Source organism: Saccoglossus kowalevskii, chromosome 20 (assembly GCF_978046115.1).
Source record: "Saccoglossus kowalevskii chromosome 20, keSacKowa6.1, whole genome shotgun sequence".
Classification (NCBI taxonomy): Eukaryota; Metazoa; Hemichordata; class Enteropneusta; family Harrimaniidae; genus Saccoglossus; species Saccoglossus kowalevskii.
The window spans coordinates 16,570,155-16,596,121 of NC_140660.1; the positions used below are offsets into that span (position 1 = coordinate 16,570,155).

A 25,967-nucleotide genomic window follows, 5' to 3' on the forward strand; every position below is an offset into this window, starting at 1 on the left:
AAAGCGGTCGCATGTCCATATACCCGAAGACTCACAACACAAATACGAAGGGTTATATACCTCATCAACAACTATTTCTTGAATTTGAAAAAAACAAAAAAACAAATGAATGTGTCATCATAAAACAATTCAATTGACACAAAATGTCCTCTTACCACAAGAATATACAATAGGTATCAAATTTAACTCAAAATAAACCCGAGGTCCAAGTACCGTTGAAATTCGATCACATGTGATAAGCTTACCAGATCACGGAGCTCCATTACCAGACCAACTTTTAAATGCACACCGACATGGCACACTTTGGATACAGAATAAGTTTAGAGACTTCAAGGAAGCGACGGTGACCACCATGTAATCAACGAACAGGCACACACATAAACTTTCAGGCAGAGTCAATCAACGAATGCGGCATAATCCATAATCCAGTTTTCCGCGAGCTCATTGTAATTTTCAGAATCTCCTCTTGCTTCCTTTTTGTAGGATTCTGAGTGGTGTACCTACAAGTTCACAATACACCAACAGCAGATTCAAATTATGCAATATTACAGCAATATAAGTTAACAGTAATGCCATGCAGACACTCATCGCTTACTCTCACTTGTAAAACGACACGCGTAAACATGCTGCGGTGCGCCATCTACGGCCACTCAATCAGTTCATTTTGTTTAAATCTGAATGCCATTATCATCCCTGTGATAAATTTGACCGCAAAACTTACTGTGTACATTTTGTTTGAAATGGCTCAATATAAACTCTTACAACAATTAAATTTGATTCGCAAAGACAGATGGAAATCATGTTATTGTAAACTAATTTGGCAACATAGAATGAATAATAATGATGCTTAAACAGTAAATGAACCTGGAAGTCTCAAACACATGAAATTTCCAATAGTAAATAAAACAGACAAGCTGTACATGCACAGAATCACGCTTCTTTGGAATTTATTAATTTTTTTTAGCAAAATATATTGCAGTTCTTTAACATAAATTTTTCAGAGAATACTTTTCATTCAATAAGTGTTTTTCAAATGAATCACTCAAACACAACTTGAAGATACCCTGGATGTTGACCTTTGCAAATACCTTAATAGGTTTTGGAGTAATTTATTGTCGTCAAAATGCACACAAGCTGTAATATGATTCAATATTTAGATTAGGACTTTAATACTTACCTAGGTTTGTAAATTTCCGATGCAGGCAGGAAAGAATGTTTACCAATGAATCCGTCTGAAGTCGTCCACTTAGAGCAAACACGCCATAATTGGTGATTCAATGAAAATTGTAGATACAGGGCACACCACGAAAAAAGGTGTATTTTGTAAAGATTTTGAATGTCATTCCCTGTTTGCACTTTTCCACCGGTAACACGTTATGCTATTATTATTATTTAGGATATGTCATTTTAATAGTGACCAACATTTTGTTTAGAAAAAATCCACTGTGAAATATTAAAAAAAGATTAGTTTGGGCTAACTAATTTAGAATAAAAAGGTGAAATTAAAAGCTGTTCAATTAACCTGCTCTCTGGCTAGAAAAAATCTCAACTGGTCTATGATTTATTCCCACTCATGGCTGTAAGAAGTATGAATCTGTTAAAAGAAGTTGGCATAAATTGTTAGCTTAAAGACCCATGTCTAGCAGCCTGGCTGTAAATTAATCCCTTAGTTTTGGTTGTTTCCATAAGATTCCTGATAGTCTATTATAGTTATGCATTTAATTTTGGAAATCAAATTACATTGGAGACAGTGCACTTCTTGTAGAGCAAATTTCATTGACGTATATGTGAATAGCGATGGTGTAATTCACTACAGCTACCGGGTAGTGGTCATTTTGACCTCACCTGGACGCCCTGACACAGCAACTGTTGGAAAACATCCTACAATGGCGCTGGTGTGGTAGTGTGGTAGACTGCTTGCAAAACTCTTTCAAATTAATTCTATTTGAGGAATATTTTTGGCAATTAACTTCCATGGATAATTTTCAGATTCACAACTTTTTTTAATTCATCAAAATTTTTGTTTATTTATTTAATTTTTTTTATTATATGTAGTTACGAAATAGCTTCTCTTCCCCAATAAATCTGGTACATGCATGTGTGTTTATACACTACACTGGTACCAGCAACATACTCACATTATTGACAGCATTCACATTGGCACCTTTATCTAATAACAATTCAACCATAGGTGTGTGTCCAAACACAGTAGCTCTATGTAATGGAGTGTTCTGGTCCTGGAAAGGAAATGAAAACATTACTTTGATCAGTATAATGCAATCTATGACGGAATACCCTGGGTTAAAATATTTTAGTGATGTTAACTGAAAGGATACACTGATAAAATAATTTTGAATACAAATAATGGTGAACATTAAAGGAGAAGACCAGACAAACAACAAAATGCTCCCAGGTGAAAGAGCACTATTTTGTTTACCTCTTTTAATGACTCATAAAATAAAATAAACACAAGCAAAGAAAAACAACAAAATAAACAAGCAAATTAAAGTAGAGAAAAATAATGAAAAAATAATTTGGATTGTTTTTCAGATTTGTGTTGGTGAATATTTGGTTTACCAATGCATGTGCATGTACATGACCTTAACTTGAGGTCGCTGACTTTATTTTTCAGTTTTTCTTCTGCTGTTTTGAAACAGTTATTTATGTATTCTGCTATTTGTATTATTGTTTTCTCATCTTTATTATTCAAAACATATTTTAGTTTTTCTTTATACTTTGCTAAATGTGGGGGTGATAACTGCTGGTAAAGTTTTTTTATTTCTTCTGCCTAAAGATCACATGTTAACAAAAAATATGTTCTTCGTCCCCTATGGTGTTCACTCACAAAATAGCCATTTTCTGTCAGGTATATCTGTGTTGTTATATTTCCCAGTCTATATTTGTAGTCTGTGAGCACTAATCCTTAATTTTATCATTGTTGACCTGTGATGGGTATTACCGTAATCACTATAGGGTATGTGTAAGTAGTTTTTAAAATCAAGGTCTGTTTTCAGTTCTCTGTAAGTGCACAATTTATTTTTGTGATTTTTCCCTTTTGTTATCATTGTCCAAAAATTAGTTTACAATTGTTTTCAAATTTGTTCTGATATTACTTTATCTATAATTACACTGTTCACGTTTTGCATTTTTTCTTCATGCCACAAATGGTCTATATCTAGATCTTTAAGGATAAGTTTTGAACCGGATCGGAGACCCAGTTGTAGATGCCAGAGTTGTCTGTTTCTAAGCCGAGACTGTATGCTTCATATACATTACCCATAAAATTGCAGGCATTTTGTTTATTCTAGACCAGTATTTGATCATCTGTTTTATACCTGCTGTAATTAAATAGGTCAATTTGCTGTTAACTTTGTGTAGGTATTTGCAATATTTCCAGTGTAAATGTTCCATTGGTGACATGATATTCATATCAAACATTTTAAGGTGTGTTTTATAGTTATGTATCTGAGAATAATACCTTGTTTCATCCTGAAGCATGATTTCATAGCTCTATTTTTAAGATCTTCTTGTACCAAGTCAAATTTACAATTTGTTTTCTAATTTAAGTGCAGGTTGTCACTTTTTAATTCTACACCATCTATGGGAAAATTTTTAACGTGTTTGTCGCTTTTGTTGAATACCATGTTTTTTGATTTATTTATATCAATGCTTAATTTTCATTTTTTTGTAGTAAATTTGAAGACTACTTAGTGCATTCTGCAAACCTGAATTGCTTTCTTATAGTAGAATTAATTCATCTTCATATAGTAAACATGGCAGTGTATTATTTCACAAAGATGGGGGATTATTCCCCCCTGTTTATATGTCTTTTAATGTCATCATATATTAAATAACAGTGGACTTAGGCCATTCCCTTGCCTCATGCCTCTTTCTACTAGAAATGGGTTTCTTATAAAGCCTTTTTTTGTTTTTATGAATGAAAGTGAATTTTGTAGAAAAATGTCCCTGAGCTAATTTTTATCACCAAAACTGGAATGCTTGTTTGTGGTAATGGACATAACTCTGATATCTATCATTTCTGTCATAAGCCGTGTTCTCAACAGAAACAAATACAATCCATGTTTAATAACTATCTCAGTTTACACAACTGCCATTCAGCAATATTTGTAGACTATTGTCAAGTAATCTGAGAGGTGCAGTAGAAACTAGCTAGGATCTATTGCACCCAGTTAGCATATACCAATTTTATATCATACAAAATATTTGTAGACTATTGTCAAGTAATCTGAGAGGTGCAGTAGAAACTAGCTAGGATCTATTGCACCCAGTTAGCATATACCAATTTTATATCATACAAAATATTTGTAGACTATTGTCAAGTAATCTGAGAGGTGCAGTAGAAACTAGCTAGGATATATTGCACCCCGTTAGCATATACCAATTTTATATCATACAAAATATTTGTAGACTATTGTCAAGTAATTTGAGAGGTGCAGTAGAAACTAGCTAGGATCTATTGCACCCAGTTAGCATATACCAATTTTATATCATAAAAAATATTTGTAGACTATTGTCAAGTAATCTGAGGGGTGCAGTAGAAACTAGCTAGGATATATTGCACCCCAGTTAGCATATACCAATTTTATATCATACAAAATATTTGTAGACTATTGTCAAGTAATCTGAGGGGTGCAGTAGAAACTAGCTAGGATATATTGTATCCCAGTTAGCATATACCAATTTTATATCATACAAAATATTTGTAGACTATTGTCAAGTAATCTGAGGGGTGCAGTAGAAACTAGCTAGGATATATTGTATCCCAGTTAGCATATACCAATTTTATATCATACAAAATATTTGTAGACTTTTGTCAAGTAATCTGAGAGGTGCAGTAGAAACTAGCTAGGATATATTGCACCCAGTTAGCATATACCAATTTTATATTATACAAAATATTTGTAGACTATTGTCAAGTAATCTGAGGGGTGCAGTAGAAACTAGCTAGGATATAATGCACCCCAGTTAGCATATACCAATTTTATATCATACAAAATATTTGTAGACTATTGTCAAGTAATCTGAGAGGTGCAGTAGAAACTAGCTAGGATATGTTGCACCCAGTTAGCATATACCAATTTTATATCATAAAAAATATTTGTAGACTATTGTCAAGTAATCTGAGAGGTGCAGTAGAAACTAGCTAGGATATGTTGCACCCAGTTAGCATATACCAATTTTATATCATACAAAATATTTGTAGACTTTTGTCAAGTAATCTGAGGGGTGCAGTAGAAACTAGCTAGGATATATTGCACCCAGTTAGCATATACCAATTTTATATCATACAAAATATTTGTATACTATTGTCAAGTAATCTGAGGGGTGCAGTAGAACCTTGTGGGTGCTCTCATGAATTGCTTAAGGCATCTATGAAAGACATTTGAGTTGCCTCCAGTCAAATAAACAAATTGAAGTGACGTCGGCCATTTTGAACCAATCCAATCCAATGGAATAATTGTAAGTGCATGTGTATCAGACGCACACATACACACCCAACGCACCCACAAACACACAAACACACAATTACACTGGTAGGTCTCGTATAAAATGGGCATTTAAATATTGAAGTTACTAAAAACTATTTTTATTTGAAATATTTATATTGAAAAATGTACTGTTCTTCATTATTTATTTTCGCTGAAGATATGATTCAGTGAAAATAAAATTGTATGAAAACAAGTCATTGTAAAGGACTTAAGGTAGAGATACAGGTTTGTGGGCACTTGGGAGTGAATTTTTTTTTTTGCTTTTATTATTCAAACAGTCTTGGCTATAGACTGTAAGAATGAGCAAGGCTGTACATAAATATCAAAAAAGGAACATATTATGCACTATATTTAACTTTTTACATAATGATAATACATTTAAATTTGGAACTGTTACAGCCATTTTAATTATGAGCATTAGCAAACTTCTTACTAAGGGAATTGTTATGCAAATTAGCAATTATCTCAGCTTCTTTTTAGTGCCCATCCCAGAACTTTAAAAAAATAGCTTCTAGACGCTTTGACCTATTGTTTTGAAATTTTCACAAATGATTGACAATGTGTTTATCTTCAAAACCCATCGGGGCATTGTTTTTGGTTGAACAGTGTTACGACAATCGTACAGACAACTAGCCTGGGTTTTAATTTATGCATAAACTTGAAGTAGTTAAATTTGAGCTGCTGCCCTGCAAAATTGACAACCGGTAGACTGTTTTCAAGACGGCACTTTCTTCATAGTAAAAAGATGTACCAGTAAACCAATTTTGACAACACAGAAGCATAGCCTAGAAGCTATTTTTTTAAATCACTTTTGACCAAAAAAGCACATTTTTGTGCCTATTTCAAACTATAATGTCCTTAAAAAAAATACTATCAAAATTTAAAAATTCATACAATAAGCTTTCTGAAAATATATAGTTTTGTGGACATGGGAGGTCATCTTGGTTTCCTAATTAACTAATTAAAATACCTGTCAGGTAAACTGCATCTCTACCTTAAATGACTTAAAGTTGCGTCTTTGATACATGTAAATAAACTCATATATGTAATAATAATATGAAGTTATGATGAGGATACTGTAAAGTATGCACAAAGAAAGAGTATTGACAGACACGCAGCGGAGGTTGATGCAACCGTGTACTGTCTGAGTGCATACTTTGAGGTATTCGCGTCTTCTAAACCCTTTCTTCGCTCGAATCTCCCCATGATCGACATCCACCAGACGAGGCAACATTCATGCACAGCAGCAAGCTCTAGTATGAACTTTCTTGTGAAATTAATCTCAGAATGTACATTCTGCATCTTGTAAATTTCCTGTACACAGTATATACGGTCCAAACAGAGGACAAACATAGCTGGTTGTGTAACTCCACGAATAAACAAATATACAGTACATACAGCCGAGCAGAGGTCATAAAATAGAATGTTACACTTTGGGGGGGCAAGCAAATGAGTACAGGCTATAACTTTGACAAACTGACAAATTAAATCACAAAGAAACACAATATCATTAATATTGTCCAACACAACATTTGTAATGGTAATAGTATGTTAGGAAGGTAATTTTAATACAACTACCTCTCAAAACAACAGAATGTCCCATTACTTCTTTGAACATATTTGCAGCTATTAAATAATATATAATAATCAAAGCATATGTATGACATTTTAAATTTTTAAAGGGGGACAATAAAACCAGGGGAGGCAATAACACCTAGCTAGTATTGCCCCCGGGGTGCGATAAAAACTAGGTGTTACTGCAGGGGGTGCTAGGTACTATTTAAGGGGTGCAGTAATAAAGGGGTGCAGTAAGATCTAGTACACTAGAACACACAGGCGAGAATGAAATCTAACTTGTCATTTCATAGGTAACATACCATAACAATGAATTGGCAAACAAGTAGATAAAGTCCAGTCTGACAAAATTCACGGCAAGGTATTTAAAATACAAGTCATTGTCAATGACAAGTTTCTGTCCAGTTTTTAGTGACTGTTTTAGTGCCAAATAATTATTTACACTAAATGTGACATGATTCAAAGTGGAGCCAGTTTATTTGACATGTGTGATTCCTTCTTTTATTCTGTCCATACCATTCATCTGATTCTGAAACATGAAATTGATTTTGAAATATGATTCCGGACTGACGCACGTACGGATGGACGCACAGACAGATGGACGAACTGTCGGTCGGAGGACATGTATCCTAACATGTATAATTTATGTACCAAATTTGAATGAAAACTGACAAAGCATGTCCAAAATACAAAATTTTCAAAAAACAAGATGGCTGCTAGTCGGCCATTTTGAATCGACTCGCTAAACCACTGTGTGTGCATATGTCCTACATAGGCACATGCAAAGAATAAACGGAATCGGTCCAAAGGATTCTGAAATGTGGTTCCGGACGGACGCACGGACGGAGACCGAATTATAGGTCCCCCGAACAGGAACTACCGGTAAAAATCATCCAAATGTATTTTGTATCAGACTGCTATGCTATATAGTTTGAAAGTGATACAGCAGAAACTATAGGAAGACGTTTTGCCCCAATAGTACCAATTTGAGCATTTTTGTGGTCATAATTCAACCAGTAGTCGTTTAGCAACCAAGCACAACTGCATTACTACAATTTTGGTAAATGATAACAAGCGACATAACGGTCAAAATAGCTCCTGCTGTCCTACATGAACATTGTGGTAGCCAAGTCGAGCAATGCACCCATAAGATTTCCTGAAAAACTGCCAACTCAATTTGATACTATCGTAAGTATTAAAGCAATTGAGCTGGTGGTTTAGTAAAAAAAATAGCTTTTTTTTTTTACAAAAATTGAAATTGAAAATTGAATTGAAGATATCGTCATGAAATGAACACAGAGATCCACCTAAGGTACCAACATACTATGTATCAAAGCAATTGAGCTGGTAGTTTTCAAGAATTAGGAAATGCAATTGTTGACTCACGACGGTCGGATTTTGAGAGGGGTAGTCAGACCAGGGATTTTTTTTTAATATTAGTACTCATTCCCTTTATTTATGTATTTCCAACTTTTTCATAAATTGTTACCTGTGGGATCCATTCATGATTTGTATTTTAGGTTGAATAAATATTTTTGATATAATATCCATATCCTAAAATACAGTCAAAGTCTAGGTGACAATGTACTTTAACTGAATGAGCTGATTATATTGCTGTTCTATTGACAGTGATATTTACATATTCACAAAACCAGTGCAATTCATGTCAGATGAACTTTGACCTCTCCATATTCTTATTAAGCTACTAAATTTTACTTTAACACAAAATCCATCCAATGATACCACATTAGTCCACACAGCTGGTACCAAATCTGTCAAAAATTGGACATGGACTCATGGATTAATTGTTTATACAATGTCATACAAAGGTGTGGCCTTTATGCTTAATTTATTTCATGATGCAAAATTCATATGCATCACTGAATAGAACTGATGGTATATTTTAATGTAATTTTATAAAAAAAAATTAATTTGTCATCTCCCTTCTAAAATCTAATGGTCCATCCATAATCATGTTAGTTCAATCATTAGACATGGCGGCATTTCCCGTTATATTATATGCCAGTCAATGTGACCTAGTTCCCAACCTTATGCCAGGTGAGGAGGTATGGGAGCAATAACGATATTTTTTATATTTGTTCAATATGTTCCACTTGTGGCAGAGCTTATGAATGTTAGCAGTGTGTTTCCCAAACTGTCTGAAAGAAAAAATCTAATATACAATTTTGGACTCTAATGGGAGGACCATTATGAACTCTGGGGATGACAGAATTGAAATAAAAAAAATGAAAATAACAGAAAAAAATCTGCATGTCTATTTCGTAGAAAAAAAAATTAGAATTCATTAGTGAAAAAATAAAATTAGCACAAACCTAAGTTAAGGAAAAAATATATTGCATAGTTTTTTTTCTGCCATGCCCCCCCCCCCCCAGAGTTTCTGATGGTTCACCCCCAAGTATCGTTTTCTTCAGAGCCAGACGAACATTATTGCCAAGATTATGAATATTATGAGAGTTAACAGCTCAAAAAGAACGCGTAACTTTGCCACCATGTGCAGTCTGTAGTCACTGCAAGACAGCGTGGCAACCAACGATGGTTCCCACAAACCTGAATCTACAATAAAGAATTACCAATTCGAAACTTAGGAGGTTACAAATTTTTGTGCATACTAATATTTTATTCCTACATTTCCCCCATTTTTTTCACTTTAGTATGCAGTAAAATTTGCAAATATTTTTCTCTTCATCCACAGAAATGCTGTGTGTACAAAATCAGGAAGTAAAAATGGAATTTGTAGTTTACAGATAACCCAACAAAAAAAGTATTTTTGAAATTTACTGAGATGTATGTTATGAAATTACACATATGTTTTATTAAAGTCCCCGGCATAATCACGACCACCCGCCACCTAATACAAAGTACCAAACATGGAATAGGATACCACATGTAGACTGGATGAGGAAACAGTTAGCAACATATTCACATTCAGAAACAGACAATGCAGACCAATGCTTGGTAAAACAAATGAGCATCTGTTGAATGCTTGTGACAACACCAAGACAAATGTCATTTTTTTTTAAATTCTAAACAAATTTGAATAATAAATCTACTAGCTTGACTCTCAAAACAAGTGTTTCTCAGAATCAAAAGCTCTAGTCAAGAGTCATGAGTCTAATTTATGTAAATTGAGTAATAAATATGCACATATTTCAACTGAGATCCAACAGGTGGGCTATCCCAGTCTCACATATGCTGCTTAACCCAGAGCACCTATTTGCAAAGTTTTATGAAAATCTGATGTGGTTCTTGAGGTATCAGTGTAAAATGTGGATATTGACCGATTATTTCCACCTCAGTCATGTTATTTAAACTAAAATGAATCTCCCACAGTGCCATATTGGATGAGAAGAAGGATATATGGCAAAATAATGTGAGAGAAGAAGTCAGACACATTATTGCAGCTAGATCCTTCTTCAAATCCAATATGACGCTGTGCGAGATTCAGAAACAAACCACATAACCTTGTATACACACATACATATACCACATATATTTTAATACACATGCATATAAACAGCATTAAAAAGTGCAGTTTAATGATTGAAAAAAAACAGCTCGCAGAATATTGCCATGGTAAACTTGAAATAGTTACATATGTTAATGGATTCTACGTGAAATACAGAGCTAAAATAAATTGGGTGTCTTTCACAGCAAGAAATGTATACTTTATAATTGAGATGCCCCAGAGGAATGCTGCTATGTTGTTATTAAGGTAGTGATAACTTGATATTTTTATTGAGGTACAAAGTTATATTCGTTCAAGCATCAGTGGTATGCTTCTGAAAGTCTCTCTTGTGCTTGAAACAGTGTTTGATAGTCCAACAGCAAAACTCATGCACTTCTCATATACTGAAAAATAAAGAAGTTGAAACAAGTCAAAACAATGTCCTGTGTTCCAATGTTGAATGTGGAGTAAATTGGTCAGAGAAGGGACACTTTAGAATTAAACCAAACGGCCATCATCAAATCACAAGTCATGCTATAAAGTAAACAAAACTGAAACAGTCATCTATTTTCAATCGAATTTTCACATTATGGCAAAGTATGTAACTTAATACTAATAATAAGTTTATTGAATCCTCAGAAATACTTTCCATTGGTTAACAGCAATAAAATGTTAGTGATAATATTATGTTAGTGCATATGTGAAGTTTGAACAGCATTTATTAAAATAATGGCCATCAGTCGACCACTTTCCAATCTAAAAATCACAAGCATTGACAATGCGCACAGCCCCCGTTTATATTTATTGCCAAATTCCATCACTACATGTAACAGTGATCCAGGAGTGTGGGAGTATATTTGGATAAATAGTACTATGATGCAATCAATCGTTGCTGGCAATGTACTCCATTATGAAAAAGAAATGCTGTGACTAGTGCATCATTACCTATTGGTATATGCACCATAGCCTATTCCAAAGCCTTTGCCTCACATGAACTTGAGTGGCCCAATAGAGACTGTATCCTGACTCACTCTTAAATTTTCTTTAATGTACTCAAACATGAACCAAAAATAATATTCTGGTTATGTTTCACTGTGTTGTTAAGAGATATATATAGGAACTGTAATTAAATTGGCTTTAATTTTGTGATCATCCATTATATGACATACTCATATGTCAAGGCCGTTGAAACAGTTGAATTTTGAGAGGCAGTACTCTAGAATTATGGTCTGAATTGCACATACTGATCAATTTTTGCTTGCTATAATAATAATAATCTTTATTTTATTTATTTGTTAAAGTTAAATTTAGCTTGGGTACAAAAGTAATAAATAAGTAGTTCTAACAAAAAGGGAAAAAAAACTAAACAATAAACCTATTCATGTACACTACAATATCAGATGTGTAAACAAACCAAGACCCAAACAACTATAAAAACACGTCTTAGTTACATATGCCAAGGAAAGCCACCATTGGAAGTGGAGTGTTGATGGGTTTAGGTGCAGACATGCTATCAATGCTTGACAAGCGGGAGAACCAAATTAAATAAAATCAATGAAAACACCTAATTATGAAGGTGAATGTTAGAAAGATAAAAGATGGGATCACTTAGAGAGGATAATAAACAGTTGAAATAAAAAAAAGAAAATGTGGACAACTTGAGAGAAATCAGCTCACAACCAATCAAATGCACCAGATTTCAGAGAAAATTCTGAGCCAGTTGTAGCCAAGACAATGTGGTACGGAGATAAAGAAAAATAATAGAAACTTATGGAATATTGTAAATGCATTTCTTATTTGCCTAATTTTATTTTTGCTGATAAGTAAAATCTGCTAAATTACATGTGAACATGCGAAATAACAATAGAACTCATTGATTCACTGGCAAATCATGGTGGTTAGAGTGGTTAAATAAACTGACAATTTTGATTTTTATCTTTGTAGTTGAAACATGGTTACCTTTCCTTGGTATACTGCATTTAATTCTGTCAGTGAATGGGTAGAATATTTTGGGCAGAGTTGGTGGTGCTGTGTCAGTATTTATTAACAAATCAATGAAAATAACCTATGGTACTTTTTCACAGTGATTTTTATGAGCTAAACACCGGTCATCCCAATAAAAAGAGTGGACTACAATCAACCATGACAAGAACAAAATAATTAACTAGTACATTACTCAAAATAGAAAGAGAAAGATATATGGACCCTGTCATATATATCTGAAAAGGTGTGAAAAACGCAAAGGGCAAATGCAAAGTGCTGACCGCACTTTTAGTAAAAGATAGAGGGCAGACGAGAAAACAATAGAGTGTGGATGCATAAAACACAGAGTGCGGATGCCCTGTGAAAAATTTTCATGACCGACCTTCATGACATAGAAAATAGTCTGTCAAAAACAAAGACTACGAACCATCAACAGAATAAAAATCAGGAGATGCCCGACTTACAAAATCACCAGACAAACAAAGTGCTGAGTGCACTTTCAGAAAGCGACTGAGTGTGAACGACAACATATATTTAGTGCTGACGTAGACTATAAGCGGTAAAACATCCACTGACATAAAAATGAACAACTGCAGTTGAAGTTGAATCACAGACCATGGATGCATGTACAACGCAGACAGTACAACGAAGACGCTTCTTTACTACTAGTAATAGCCGTCACCGAACTAACGCAATATTGACACAAACTCTGATACGACTTATTATGAACTGGCCTTTCTTGTGTCTGCACCCATGTAAAGTATTTCCGAGCTCTATTTTACAATGCAATGCCAGTAGATGAAGAGGAAAACATGTGAACAACTAGATAGACATAAAATTAAGTCACCACAATTTTAAATTATATTTTGTTCATGGTTGTTGTGACTACAAAATGTTGACAGATTGTTGTTACAGTAGTAGCTCTGTTGCTCTCTTGACACTGACTTTTATATTTTTTTTTCTTATTTTGACGTTCTCTTGGTCGTATTTTGTATATACCAGTCAGACACTGACAGCAAGTACATGTAAGTAAACAGCCTGGCATAGTCAACATGGGACTCTGAATCACAGGAAGGCTCTGAAGGTAACGTCATCACACGGCATAAATGAACGAAATTTAAATTACAATGTCATGCTTCCAAAAAATCTGATATTTATGCTGGTACTGGCTACGATATACCGTAAAGTGAAAATAATATACCTAATAACCGCTGTTAATCCAAGAACACAAAACAAATAACTGTCAACAGTCAACAAAACAAAACAAAACACTGCCGAGTGTAGTGACTTCAGTGTAGTCGAATCAATAAGAAAAAGATACTATGAACTTCATGGTAAAAGAAAAATATAAAATCAAAGAAAGCTTAGAAAGAACTCCTGTGTTTTTTATTTAAGGGCAGCTGGTAGTTTTTAAATGATTTTTTATGGCATTGAAACAGGTATAGATGTACCTTGTTATTATTTGTTACATTGAAACCAAATTATTAGTATTTGTGTTGTTGCAAAGTATTGAATTTCAGTTCTCTCATTTTCATATATCTTGCATTCAAGTAAGAAGTGCATTTCGTCAACAAGCAGTGCACTTTCTGCCACTGCAAGGTATTTTTTTTGTATCGTCCTTTCTCTATTTCTTAATTTCCCAATTAAACTCTATGTTTTGCATTCGTTACTGTAGTTATCCGAGTTTTATACTGGCAATTTTTCTTTAGCAGTCTATATGTGCGCAGATTATTCTTTTGGTTTGTTTTTATTAGCATGCATTTGTTGACTCTTGTTTTCAAATATATTTTTTGAGTTTAATGAAAATTATGTTGATTAGATTGGTGTTACAATTTGGAGCATTATTTCCTCATGACTTATCATATTCTTATCCCTATTCTAAATAGTGCAAATAATTTTTGGTACCAGATACCAAATTAAGTATGCTATTACCATTCATCTCTATGCCGAGTCTGTATGCTTCATGGACTAGTGTATTTTCATTCTTTGTTTCATTACTGTATTGTATGTTGGTCCTCTCATCTATGAGGGTCCCGTCTTTTCATGGTCCATTTTTGGTACCACATGTTCTAGTAGCGAATTATGGGCGTCTATAGTAAAAGGACAAGTCAAGATCAACAATATAATGCTCCAAGATGAAAGAGCACCACAAATGTTGCAGAATGCAATTTACAGTGGATATGATTTCAACTTTACCCACAATTCATTGCTGGAGAAACAAGATGGTGGACTACTTAATATAGTGATAAAAAGTTGAATATCTAGAGAATGGAAAGTGGTGTAAAAAAAATGTAAATTACATTTCTTACACATGTCTAGACTTTTCCTTTAAATAAAAAGACAGGCTTTTCTAAACTTGTAATTTGTGTTTTGGCCTAGTTATCTGACAAGAATAGGAAGTAGACGACAAGACTTTTTTGTTAGCGTGGGGGCAAACAGAGGTGCCAATCCGAAAATTCATGTGATTTTGCCCTGTTATTTTTCACGTCAGTCTGCCCCTGCTTTTAATTTTGTCACTGGCTCATATGATTTGTTGTCTGTGTTATTGACCAACTATTGTTTTCACTGCAGCTAGACATGACCATGGAAGTAGTAGGACCTACTACCTTCCATGCTTGTATTGCATGTATTAGCCAAGCTTTTTAGTGTCAGTCAGAGCCTGCATTTAATTATTTCAATTTTGTCATCGGCTTGTAGTCTCTGTTTTTGACCAGTAATTTTGCAATTCAGTCGGTTCCTGCTTTCAATTTTGTCACCAGCTTGTATGATTTGTGGTCAGTGTTTTTGATTGACTATTTTTTCATGGCAGCAAGACATGACCATGGAAGATAGCAGACCTACTACCTGCCATGCTTGAATTGCATGTTTTTGTCATGCTTTTTTTCATGTGAGTGAGCCTGATTTTAATTATTTTAATTTTGTCATCAGCTCGTTGACACTGTTTTTGATCAGTAATTTTTCAAGTCAGCCATCTCATGATTATTTTTCTGTTGATGGTTTGTAGTTTGTATTTTTGACAGACTATTTTCAAAGTCATTGACATTTTTTTACTGTCTATCCTCTATTGTATTAGCACATCTGCACTGTGGTTTATCCATCCACCTTCTATCCTTTTCTAAAAATGTGCTCCACACTTTGCATTGTCAGGTGTTTCAAACAAAGTGAGTGCATATCATGAATCATATGTGGAATTTGCCATATATTATTCTGAGCCATAATCGAATGATTTCTGTAAGTGTTTCTTCAAAATATGTCAGATACAGCACTGGAACAGCCATTTTATATTCAATCCTGAACAATGACATGCAACAATATCTTTATCACTATGTTCAAGGTACATCCCAATTTTTAAATAAAATATGTCAACAATGACATAGATCCAGTTCAGGAATGTTTGATTTTTTGCATTTTAACAATACAATCACTATCATTTGGCCATCTTGTGTTTGTACATATGTGTGCTATGATGTATGTGTAAAATTTGAATGTGATTGGTTGAGGCATGTCAGAGATACAGAAAAAAGATAGATGTGAAATTACAAGCCCCATTTTCAAACTACATCCAATCAGGAATTAAAAATAGGATATCACCTGACCGAGCTGATACATTTTAGATGCAAATTATTTTGGCTGGACAGCAATTAATTATTTTTAGGTGTATATATATCCCCACATAAATAATCAAAAACTTACACCAGTGAAACTAATGACATCAACACCTTAGAAATATCAGTACTAACAAATAAGAATGAATCATTGCTGGAATGATGTGTTGTGATCTCCATTTAATATATAGGGATCACTGGAGAAGTAAGTTGACATGTACATCAAGGGATTTCATGTTTGCAACATGTTTTTTTTTTTAAATTTGCCAAACAATAATGATTTAAGTTTTGCATAAAAAGTTAAAGTGTGAATTAAAAGGTAGTTAATTGAAATCTTATTTTGAACACTAAATAGAATACATATAATAATTTTTTTTCTGATCATATGCACAGTTATTTTTTACGCTACCAAGTATAGATTTGGGCAATGTTTGGTTCCAGTGATCTCCCAAAATATAACCTATTATCCAAACAATCAACCTGGGCGATTTTTAAGGTAAATGTTAATAAATGTTCACCATTCATTTATCATATTTGATATCAACTTCTCATATTTTAAATTTAAATTTTTAAATTTAAATGTTTACAATTTTTTCCTGGTCCTAATGACACACCACAATGTAACAGTCACACATGTTACTCATGGAAGATCTAAACAAGATTGCTTACAGCACTGTTAGACATGGAAGAAGAACTGTCAAAACATCAAGAAAACCCATTAGATACAGAAATAAGGATTACGAAAACAACACCGACTCAGACAAAAAAAAATCAGATAATATGGTCACTGAATCACCACCACCAACGACATTGTAATAGAAAGTCATATCAAACACTGAAAATGCATGTAGAGTACCCTTTCCTTCACACCCAGAAAACCATCAACGCATTTCAAAGATGACACACTTCTACAAAGAATTGGAAAAGAAGGATTGATTCCAACACCAAAAGAAACTGATTGACACCAACAACAAGTGCCTATGTTCACAGCAATAGACAGTAAAATCTCACAAGGTCTCGGCCAAATCCTTGCTAGAGTAGGCTCCATCAATGATGTCAATAATCAAGCACTATGTGCAAGTATTACTAAAGGAGCTTAAAATAAAAGATAAAGATATACAAGAAATAAAGTTCTACATAAAACAAGCAGCCTATCGGCTGAGATAGCTCCACTGTTAGCAATGCACATTTCAATTAAAGAACTGAAAACATCATTAGAAAATGAACAATATGTATAGTATCAAAACAATCGGACTTACAGTTTTTAACAAGAAGTCGAAAATATCACTTTCTACCAAAAATGACAAAAATATTCACCAAAATTAGAGAATTGAAGATATCATTATGAAATGAACATACCTGAGAAAGGTCTACATGTAGTATCTATATATGTAATATCAAAGCAATTGAACTTTTGGTTTTTAACAAGAAGTCGAAAATATCCCTTTTTACCAAAAATTACAAAAATATTCACCAAAATTAGAGAATTGAAGACATCATCACAAAATGAACAAATCTGAGAGAGGTCCACATGTAGTACCTATATATGTAATATCAAAGCAATCAGACTTGCGGTTTTTAACAAGAAGTCGAAAATATCACTTTTTACCAAACATGACAAAAATATTCACCAAAATTAGAGAATTAAAGATATCATTACAAAATGAACAAATCTAAGAGAGGTCCACATGTAGTACCTATATATGTAAATATCAAAGCAATTGGACTTGTGGTTTTTAACAAGAAGTCGAAAATATCACTTTTTACCAAAAATGACAAAAATATTCACCAAAATAAGAGAATTGAAGATATCAACATGAAATGAACAAACCTAAGAGAGGTCTACCCAAGGTACATATACACCAAGTATCAAAGCATTCAGGCTTGTAGTTTTCAAGAAGAAGTCGAAAAAGTAAAACATTGACACGGACGACGACGGACAATCACTCATATGATAAGCTCCGCTCGACAAAGTCGACAGCGGAGCTAAAAATAGGAACTTATAGAAAAAATGCAAGTAAAAATGAATGGTATGATTGTTGATAATAATACAATGACAATCAAACTAGCAATGATGGATACCCAATGGCGTACAACATCTAATTATAAGTGACTCACAATCATTATTCATTAAGAACAGTCTTGCCAAGAATCAGATGGTTCTGAAATATAGTGGTGTGCAGCAATATCTAATCTGAAACAAGCAGTATTGAATAATGAATAACACCAGACACCGACAAACACTCAAATGATAAGCTCCTCTCTACAAAGTCAACAGCATAGCTAAAATAATGATGGTCATTGTGTTACATTGTTTTCAATACAAGTCTACAGTGAAATATACAACTTATGTAAAATACATGAAAACATCAAACATGCACTGCATATTAAACGACAACCATCCTGTAACTAAACAGAATAGTTGACATTATACTCACAATTATGAACTCATTTTGAAGACTGCATGATGGAGGCTGTGACTTTGTTCTTAAAGATACATGTGACACATGTATGTGGTAGGACAGCTTGGAATGCTGCACAGAGCCATCCATTTTGTGATAGCATGCCACCATACTGGAGAGTCAGGAAATCTAAATTTAATGTAGAGAAAAAAAATATATGTAGATGTCAAGCAATCAATACTTTAATAAATAAAGCCATATGTACACTGTGTCACACTCATTGCTCAAAATTGGAGAGATGTGCTCCCTGTTCACATCACTCGATCTTCTCTAGTTGCTCACATAACAGTAACTGGAAATGGGATGGGACCAGGAATATCACTTTTATCCGATAGTTTCAGAGCAAACAGACCAAAATGACACAGTGACAAAGCGCTGACCACAGGTACACAGTTAGAAAACAACAATTACAATTTAATTCAAACTTAAAAATAGTATACCATATTTGCTGTATTAGTAGTGCAATCAATGCACATGCGTAAGTTTAGATATTTTAAGTAATATTTTAATAATTCAGTATAACAACTGATTTTTTATTTATATATACACTTCTAGTGGAGATGCGCTTCTAATAGAGTAAATATACAGTACAGTAAATATAGGATTATAATTATCAAGAAAAATAAAATAATGCACATGACTACTTAGTCTCACATATAGCAAGGGCCAACAGAAAACAAAATTTCTTCATTCTATCATACATGTACACTTGTATATTTGGCTGCACTTTATGCAACATTGGAAAAAAGTGTGAAGCACTGTTTTCAAGATGATGTGCACAGTGAAAAGAAGCAAGATTTGTTTTGCCTAACCAAGTCAATTTTAAATGGCTCACAATATTTGTAATTTCACTGAATTCCTCGCCATAAATACAATCAGCTGATAAATCCTTACTTCTAAATCGTATTGAAGTTGAGAAGTCTGCCCAAAGTACATATACACCAAGTATCAAAGCAATAAGGCTTCAAAAAGAAGCTGAAAAAATAAAAAAATTATGCGACTGACAAAGTCAACAGTGGAACTAAAAATAAACAAGTGACTGTGTGCAAGTCTAAAACTGTAATTAAGTAAGATAATTATAATTAATTAACTGGAAATGGTTGCCTGACAAAAAATATTCCTATTTCATGGCATGTATGAATTAATACATTGGAATTGCCGGTAAGTACACTTATATTAAATAGAGCAATCAGCAAAATTCAAGTTTGTATGACTGGAGGTGAGCTGGCAAAATCTTTATGAGGTTACAAATAATGTTCTACAAACTTTTCCTAAAACACAGTAAATATTATTAACAAGTTTACTAGTGATTACAGAATTTAGATAGGAGCATTATAATAAGCATATATTAAATACCTAAAAACAATAATAAGAATTAAATCATCTATTGTATGGATCACTGTAAAATTTTCACTGATTCATCCCTACATCAAAAATAAAAGTGGAAATTAGGTATTTTTCAGTAATTGTGTTAAATCTGTTTTCAGTATAAATTGGGTTAATTGCTACACATATAAAGCCTTGCCTGTTCAGTATTCTCTATTGTAGCACCCTCCAGCTATTAGATTCATTGTATAGCACCACCTAGTGGCAGCAGATTCTCAGTCTACTTCAGTTTTTGTTCCCCTGGCTGTTTGACATCTTTATTTTTTACAGTTATTGCTTTGTTCCAGATATGCAGGACAATCCAATTACTAATGAATCATCAAGTAGTGGAATGTTCAATGATATTTGGAAAAAATAATTAATATTTAACCAATGACGGTCTAAACTAAAATGTAAAAATAGTTGTACCATTGAAAGCTGATTTTCTCCTTGGATTATGCCGCCCCACATCCTCTAAAAAAATTAGGTGTCACTTGACAATACATTGCAACTAATAAAAAAACAAGACATGTGACAGTCTATCACATGTGTCATACTTACCAGACTTTCAAACACACTGACTTGGCTCAATTTGGATTCAATGTAGAGACCTCAACATTAGTGATCATAATCAATGAAAACGCACACACAATTCCAATTCCCATGTCAGTACGCATACCACTTGCAACCATGGGTGTACACGTCTTACTCTTCCTTCGCTTCTGATTTCCATGATTTGGAATGATGTTATGCATGTCCCTATAAGTACGGTACATGATACACAATCAGCATGGTCATTATGATTCAAAGTATGTGGTATTACAGCAATATGTGTCACTCTATTAAAGACGCCAATACTAGACATTTAGCAACCACTCATTCCGAAAGAAAACACAAGTAAACAAGCAAATTGCACCACCTATGGTCATTTACCGGTAACTAGTTTAACTTCGAATGCCACAATTTTGAGACAACATTTTAACACATTTTTCAACATTTTAAATACAAAAAGCAAATACATTACACAAATTAAGGGCAATGTTAACCAAGAATTCTAACAATGAAACAAAATTTGTATTGATATGGAAAACCAGATTGAGCAGTAATGTTTAATTTTAAATTACTTTGACAACATAGAATAAATTTTGATTTGCACATAAACAGAAAATGAAAAAAAGAAAAGCATAAAAGGTCAAATAAATATTAAAACAGTCAAAAGCAGTACATATTATTTTTTTAGGTTCCTTTAATATAAATTACTTGGTGAATACTATGTATTCAACATGTATTGGTGTTGTTCCAAATCATTTTAATTTTAATTATTCACTCTAAAATCAACTAAGATATCTCAAATTATGACAATGCAAATGCCCTTCAATGGTCATATAGGAACTGGATTTTCATTTATAATAATATAATAAACTTTCAAATGTCCAATATCACTGTTTTCTTTCACCAGAAATTTCCAATTGAAATAGTTTTGTTAATATGTGATTGATTATAAAGACCAACCATTAGTTGAACAACTCATATGATGCTGCCATGACTTTATGATATTCCGGTAATATTGTAATTTACAAACATCAACAAAATATGGAACTTCCATGTCAGAGGTGGAACACATCACTTTTGTTGAGACCTGTATTTCTTATTTACTCTGTAGAGGGCAGTAAGACTACAAAGAGCCATGGAACGATGGGTGGTGGTAGTACATGATTGAATACCCCAGGTTCTGTTGTCTGTTTTTCCACTTCGCTACCAAAAATAGTGAAGTGGAGAAACAGACTGGATTGGAAGCTAGGGTATTAATTGGAGTTCTGGAAAGAGATTATGACAGTATCCATACCTTGGTTTAATTAGTGTTATACGTATGCCACCCTTCCATTCTACTACAGTGTTACAAGCAATCTTTTATCACTGACACATTGTATCTCTAGTATACCCAAAAACACCAGTCTTTCCTGGGATCTCGGCAAACACAGTCATTGAAATTCATCATGCCTCACCACATAAAAGATGCAAACAAACTCGTATGAATCAATATTCAGATTAGGACTTTGATACTTACCCTAAGGTTTGTGAATTTCCTCCGCATACAAGAAAGAATTTCGGCTGATGAATACGTCTGAAATTGACCACTCAGTGCAAACACGCAATTCAATGGCAAAATTGAAAACAATTGAGCCGATAAATCTAAGCCATGCCACGAAATACTAGTAAGACATCTTTTGCAATAAAAGTTTTATAATCACAGTCCATCTTGACACTTTCCTATCGTTAACACATTAATTATTATATCATGTGAGACTGAAATCAACTACGAAATATAAACATTGAGACTATTGATCACCTTGACCATGAACTATACTGTGATTTATGATGAAATTTATGTTATTATCGCAGACTCACTTTGAATTTATCAAAAAACATTGGGTATGATTCTGTGGTCTAGGAGTGGGGTGTTTGTGAAGAATTCACTAGACTTTTAGTTTAACGGTAGTAGAAATATGTGGGCAAAAGGTTTAACGTTCTAACCATTGTTGAGTAAGTCATGATTTAGTATAGGTTACTGTAAGTAATTTAATAAATCTTGAAACACGATGCATTGTGGGGTTTAGATTTAGAGGAAAATGTTAGTTGAAAATGCTAAAGAAATAAAACTCTGGGCAAAGCCTATAATTTGTTTTTAAATAAAATTGCCAGCATTCAACCATCTCAAATTGGGTCATCAAATGAGTGTACATACATGTGACATGTGTGAAATTGTAACATCATCAAGCCAGGCATATATCTGGATATATAGGTACAGATTCACAGAGGTAAATCTATCTCCATTTTTGGATTCCAATTAAATGGTATTTTACAATGTGGTCATATGTAACTACATTGTTTTAATGAAATCAAAATCGATGGGGTGGGTACTCAAAGTCAGACCGGGTACAACTGCTGAGGTATTGCCTGTCAAAAAAAACGCTAAACACGAACTTACTTTTGTAAAATTATACCCTTGTTCAAGTGTAGAAACTTAAAATAGATACCCTACATGTACTAAAATCATACTGTTTCCAAGTTGAGGTAACATGAATTCATGAAATTCTTTTTTTCACACTTGACTACCCTAACACTGTACATGCATCAAATAACTGACACCCCTTTTAAGCATTTTTTTTACTTCAGCTTGTGTACCATATTTTATTCAGAACCCCCCCCCCCCCAACTATACCTTATCACTTCATTATCAATAAACAAAATACAACAAGTCATTTGCAGCCAAAGCCCATGACTTTACATTCAACATGCAGGAAAGTTAATGTGTACAAAATGATTCCTTGACAGGGAAATTAGAATTCAGTTTATGCCGTATAACAGCAGTTTGTAAATTTTATGACATAAAAAGAAAATTCCAGGTTTTTGGGGCATTTTTACATCCATATGTATGTACATATACATGGATGTGAGAGCAATCATTGCATGGGGGGGGTATGACAGTGTCACATGCAAAGTTCCAGGCTTGGGTGGCTGAGGTGATTGGGTTCACATGCCTGTACATTACATGTATTTCTCAACATTAAACCACTAAATTTTTTATGTTATCACAATTTACTTGTGACCTTAGACATTGCTTTCACAACAACCATGCATTCATTGAACATCACCAGTATACTCACATCGTTGACAGCAGTGATATCAGCACCATGTTTTAATAACAACTCTGCAACAGGTGTATGTCCAATCTCTGCAGCCAAATGTAATGGAGTATTCTGCCTCTGGAAAACAAAATATAATGAAGAGTACAACATGAATATCTAATGCATGCTGTAGATGATTTGGTCAGTAAAACATGATTTATTCATTTATCATTGTGGAAATCTAAGTCATGTCATGAAATGACTAAATAAGCTACGTAATACCTGGTTCATTGACCTGTACTCGCACTCAGAACAGAAACAGTACATAATTCCAACATTTTGTATTGCCCCATTCACTTGCACACATGAGAAAATGCACTACAAGTTTTCATGATTTTTCTATTCATAGGAGTAATAATGACTATTATCTTAATTCATTAATATTGGGCATCAACTTGGCCAATGGTAGATTTGTAATAAAGAAAGAAACCATGTGTAATTATAATTAATTTTCTGGCAACTAAAGGAGAACTATGGATATATTATTGGTACATGTATGTACATTTTTCAACAACATTGAATGCAATGGAGAGTTCAATGACCAGGAAAATGAAAAAAATATCAAGAAAGCAAGCTGCTCTCTGATTGGTCTGACATTTGGGTTAGATAGCCAATCTTGAGATTAATTGGCAGTTGACAGATTGGGTGAATAGGGTACCCAATATCATACATGTGACATGGACAACTTGGGCCATCTGAATATAATAATGATAATAATATTTTTTATTCAACACGAAAATCTACTACATGTATGGTTGTAAAACAAAAACAGAAATAATACTTCACGCAACTAATATCACAAATAGCACATTAAATACATATAATTATATAACGAGGAAAAAACATTGTTTAGGACAAAGCAAAACTGAAATACAGTTAACTCCACCAAAATCATGAATAAAACATTGAATAAATGTAACTAAGAATGGAAGAAAAAACATGGAAATTAGTATAACAATAAAACTACTAAACATGCCATTGCATTAAAACTACCTGCAGACTAATTTGATGGAGTTGCTATGTTTCATCTCTTAAGTTCATACTTGTGTGTATGAATTGTGCAGTTTATATTCCTGCAAAGCTTGTCATAATTAATCGAAATTTATCTTCTTCGTTCATTTTCAAGAAGTCAGATTTTTTGTCCTGTATATATTTAAATAATTTCTTACGGGGTACGTCATATTTACTGCATCCTATTAAGAAATGGTACTCGTCTTCAATTTCATCATCTGTGCAGAGTTTACATATTCTTTCGTTTCTAGGAATTTTCTTTTGTCCGGCCAGTCTCAATGAGTAGTTTATGGTCAGAAATTCTAAATTTGCAAAAAGATCGCCTTAATTTTAAATTTGTTATATCATTTAAATAATGATAGACTCAACTAATATTTTATCATCCGTGTTTTAATTTTTATGTTCAATGGGTATCTACCCAGCTCTCCAAGAATAACATTTTTTGTTGCATTTTTACTGACACCTAAAAGAAATCTACAGAATGCAAACTGTACACTTTCTATAATGTTACTATGTTTTGCTGATTCTTCTCCCCATACTTCACACCCATAATTAATAATTGGTACAATTAATTTATCAAATAAATTCAATGCTGTGCTAATTTTATAATGTGATAATGTTAATAAAGATTGCTTTAACTGAAATATTTCTTTCATAGCTTTCTCTTTTAAAGTATTGGACGCAGTTTTGAATTTTCCATTTGGTGTTAAAACTATTTACTGTGGCAATTTCATTTCCCTCATAAAACACTGACTTCCTATTTAATGTATGATTTCTTTTATTGAATACCATTAATTTAGTTTTATTTAGGCTTACTGATAGTTTGCCAGTGCATCTATACTGCACTGCATACCTTCCTGGATCTGTGATAAGATTAGGACGTCATCAGCAAACAAAACGCAGTTTAGTTTTTGGCTGTTTAGTTCATGGGGTTGCCATTTGCAGATTGTATTTTGTCCGGCAAGTCATTAATGAACAAACTATAAAATAAAGTTGGACTTGTATTAGAGCCTTGTTTTACCCCCATTAAATGAATCAAATTCATTTGTGAGCCCTTTATTTGTTTTTACCTTGTAGGATATCCCACTATACATATTTTGTATGAGATTGTGAATATTTCCGGTGATACCATATTTTTGCAATTTCCAATATAATCCAATATGCATTATTCAAGTTTTGTGTGTGCTTTCAATTAGTTCAGGCCACATTAAATCATGATTCGTGCTCTGATAAATTATGATTGAAACTCTGAAACTCTGACTCGGCTCTGTGTGGCAACTCAACCCTTTTTTGTTATGATA

General features: G+C 33.4%; 2 long non-coding RNA genes across 2 annotated transcripts; both read right to left on the minus strand.

Annotated features, from left to right (window-relative positions):
* Positions 1-2,017: 2,017 nt before the first annotated feature.
* Positions 2,018-24,836, minus strand: LOC146730067 (uncharacterized). Its single transcript, XR_014927878.1, has 3 exons — positions 24,825-24,836; positions 23,635-23,733; positions 2,018-2,237 (listed from the first exon to the last, which is right to left on the minus strand). It is a non-coding gene; the product is annotated as an uncharacterized LOC146730067 (long non-coding RNA).
* On the minus strand, positions 18,517-21,911 carry LOC144355487 (uncharacterized). Its single transcript, XR_014927876.1, has 3 exons — positions 21,813-21,911; positions 20,528-20,725; positions 18,517-18,730 (listed from the first exon to the last, which is right to left on the minus strand). It is a non-coding gene; the product is annotated as an uncharacterized LOC144355487 (long non-coding RNA).
* Positions 24,837-25,967: the final 1,131 nt, after the last annotated feature.